Genomic DNA, 4,351 nt, shown 5'->3' on the forward strand with positions numbered 1-4,351 from the left:
AGATATATGTTATCGCTATACACATAAATGCATATTGTGTAAACAGTGTAAAGTATTATAAGCCTGAACAACACCTGACATTAGATACTTTCACAATTTTATACATTTTTCATCTTTGTTATCTTGTTATATTTATAAATGTCACTCAACAGTATTTTTATAGTGAGTGGATAGTTATAGAATTTTTTGTACTTTCTTTTTGCTCCTTTCTTTTTGTTGATAGAGGTCTTATGGTACTTTCTCTCAGCCTGTGATGAATGGTAACAGGTTTAATGGCTTTGTATAGGACCTGGACTTACAGGGACAATCTAGAGAGGCTATTGATTGGCAGGGCAGGTGTTTCTTGTTCAGTACCACACCTTCACTACTTGGCAGGTATTTATTGTTTCAGGCTAATTTATCCTTGATTCCTCCACTGGAGTTTGTATTTTATTTCTTTATTTATTTATTTATTTTGTTATTCTCGTGGGTAAACATTCATGAAACAGCACGAATTTTTTTTTCTTTTTTTTTTTTAATTTCAACCACAATTGTATGGATCAAACCTTGTCGAGTAAGCTGGCGCCCCAGGGATCGACTTACAGTTACAAACTATGGTAATACCCTTGTGCTGAGAACTGGATATGTTGGGGACAAATATAATTCATTAATCACCTGAATGTGACTTGTAGAATGGTTTTATGTGATATAGAGTATTAATGGAAATCATAATAGCAACTGGTCTTCCATTTTGTTAGTCATAACCTTTGTTGTTAGCGCCTCTGTTCCAAGTGGGTAGCTATTTATGTACTTTTGCCTTTCCTCATCCTTAGGAAAGCGAACAAAAATGACATACCTGGATTTTTTTTTTTATTGGAATTACGTCAAATGTTGATGCTCAAAACCAAGAGTTACTAGGAGGTTTGTTTACATCTCGCTCCGCGGTTCCCACCAGAGGCGCTGTCGTCGCCCCTTGTCACCGAATTATCCAGGAAAAAGTCTCTCCGATAACTCGCTGTACTTCTTTTTCTCTTTTTTCTTGTTACTAGTTTCTCTTATCAGTAAAAAAAAGTAACATCATTAGATAGTTAAAATATTTAGCTCTGCCACCACATTTTTCGTTTCATTTCTCCCAAGTGTGTGAGGGGACGAGGTCGTTAGTGGAGGCTGCCGCATACGAATGACAGTTTAGTTACCACACAGACCCGCGCAAGTTATATTACTTTTTTTTTGCCGTGAGATAATTCCTCTTGATATTTTCTTTTTAAAGGAGATTTTATATACAGTATAGATATAAATTTCCTATTATATTGTGTTTTTACTCGTACAGGAAAGATAATGCAGGAATGAGTATAGATAACCTACACATGATTACATACATACATACATGCATGCATAGATATGCAAACACACGTACACATATACAAGGGGACATTTAAATTCACGAATTCACGTATTAAAAGCCTTTACATATTCAACACCACAAACACACGCGCGCATACACACGCAGCCACATTTAGAGACATACACACACCCACATTATCACACACACACACACACACACACACACACACACACACACACACACACACATAACGTCGCATAAACATGACAAAATGTTTCCCTTCAAACCGAAATGAATTAGAATTTTTTTGGCGTCATCTATGTAATAATAGTTTTTATTTTACCAAGTTAATCAAAACACCGAGTTTCTCTGTTTCTCCTCTCTTCTCTTTTCCTTTTGCTCTTTCTCTCTCTCTGTCTGTCTACTCTTTCTTTGCTATCTCGTATCGCTCTTTTTCTCTTTTTACATGTACGTGTTTATGGACTTAGCTTTATGAAATGTGTATATACCGACATTGTCTAGTTGTGTATGCTGACGTGGGGTGATTGTGAGTGACAGGTGTAGTAGGATGGTTGTGTGACAGGTGTGTATGCTGACGTGGGGTGGTTGTGAGTGACAGGTGTAGTAGGATGGTTGTGTGACAGGTGTGTATGCTGACGTGGGGTGGTTGTGAGTGACAGATGTGTACGGTAACTTAGGATGGTTATGAGTGACAGATGTGTATGGTTACAGGATGGTTGTGAGTGACAGATGTGTATGGCTACAGGATGGTTGTGAATGACAGATGTGTATGGTGACAGGATGGTTGTGAATGACAGATATGTATGGTGACAGGAGGATTGTGAGTGACATGTATATGGTGACTATAAATTTTTCATCCGCGTCGCGTTTTCTTTAAAAATATCTAAATAAACACTAATAATAAGGAAGGAAACGAAGCCTTATTTGTTGGAATAAAACTGAAAGGAAAATGCATGTATAGTATTTGTATATAATATATTTAATTTTTATCCATCAGAAAATATTTAAAAATATTGTCATACGTAAAGATTATTCAGTATGTATGTATGTATGTGTATATGTATGTATTTATGTATGTATGTATGTATGTATGTATGTATGTATGTATGTATGTATGTATTTATCAACGAGTATATATTTATGAATGTTGTATGTATGCATGAATGTCTCTGGAAATAAAAATCCTGGAAACCTGTTGTTGTTATTTCCCATCTGACTCCCTCAAAGGTCATATGTCAGGGTCACCTACAAGACTGATTGATTGACCTGTTGAGGATTTTAGCGGATTTTCTTCTCCGTTCACTTTTTGAATTTATCACAGCGAATTCTTTTTCTTTCGTATTTTGGTTAATTAAAAAAAAGAATTAAGATACAATAAGAGTTATATAATTATGTGAGTTATTGTGTATATCTAGTTAGTAAAATGTTGACGTTATCAGAATTAGTGTGAAATGTTGCTATAGCTATCACTACCTCTCCCTTCACTCTTATAGTCCCATCATTGCTTCTCTCCTTCCCATCAATACGTGTGACTGTATTGCTGTGGCCATCCCATCCTTTCCTATCCCTTCTGCACCCCATCCCATCACTTGTTCCTCATCTCCATCACTTCTTCCCCTTCTACACCCCCATCCCATCACCTGTTCCCCCTTCTACACCCCATCCCATCACTCCCTCCCCATCCACACCCCCACCCCATCCCATCATCCCCTCTCCTTCCACACCCCATCCCATTACTTCTTCCCCCTCTACAACCTATTCCATCACTCCATCCCCTTCCACATTCTATCCCATCACTCCCTCCCCTCCACAATCCATCCTATCATTTCCTTCCCCTCCTCTTCCATCCCAACACCCCCTCCCATCCCAACACCCCCTTCCCATCTCATCACTTCCTCCCCTTCTATACCCCATCCCATCACTTGTCCCCGTTCCACACCCCATCCCAACCCCTTCCTCTCTGCCTTTCCCATCGATACCTGGGCACCTGTATTGGCTTGGTCATTACCTGGGACCAATACAGTAATGCCTCCCTTACCACCTCTCCATTTAAAGTCAGTACGAGGCCAATACACCTGTTCACCCTCTAAAAAAAACACATTCTATTCATTGTCTTCCTGTGGTTGACTGTTGATGTGGTGGTGTGGTTGTGGTGTGGTTGACTGTTGGTGTGATGGTGTGGTTGACTGTTGATGTGGTGGTGTGGTTGACTGTTGGTGTGGTGTGGTTGACTGTTGGTGTGGTGGTGTGGTTGACTGTTAGTGTGGTGGGATGGTTGTAGTGTGGTTGGCTGTTGCTGTGGTGCGGTGGTGTGGTTAACTGTTGGTGTGGTGCTGTGGTTGACTGTTGATGTGGTGGTGTGGTGGTGTGGTTGACTGTTGGTGTGGTGCTGTGGTTGACTGTTAATGTGCTGGTGTGGTGGTGTGGTTGACTGTTGGTGTGGTGCTGTGGTTGTGGTGTGGTTGACTGTTGTTGTGGCTGAATATTGGTGTGGTTGATTGTTTCTGTGGATGACTTGTTGTGGTTGACTGTTACTAAGGGTGACTGTTGCTGTGACTAACTATACTGTAACTGATTATTACTATGACTGACTGTTACCGTGACGATAATTTTTGTGACTGACTGACTGACTGACTGACTTGGTGACTGACTGACTGACTGTGATTGACTGACTGCTGTGGTGGTGGTGGACACTATGCTCTTATTCCTTACTCTCAGGTGTATATTGTTCTATGTTTTGTGTGACGTAATTTTTTTTTTATTTTGTACCCATTTAGCAATATATTTTCTCCTACATATATCAATTTCTGTTCGAAAATATATATGTATAAAATTTACTATATCGCCTAAAATACAGGGTCATCGAAAAACAATGCCCAAATTCCAATATATGACCTTTTAAAATCTGGATATTTCTTTTTCGATGACCCTGTATGTTGTTGCTGTTTTAAGAAGCGTAAATGAACACTTTAAATGCATGTATGTTAACAAGCTTTATGTGTCGTG

This window comes from Homarus americanus, unplaced genomic scaffold, assembly GCF_018991925.1.
Source record: "Homarus americanus isolate GMGI-L3 unplaced genomic scaffold, GMGI_Hamer_2.0 scaffold24260, whole genome shotgun sequence".
Lineage (NCBI taxonomy): Eukaryota > Metazoa > Arthropoda > Malacostraca > Decapoda > Nephropidae > Homarus > Homarus americanus.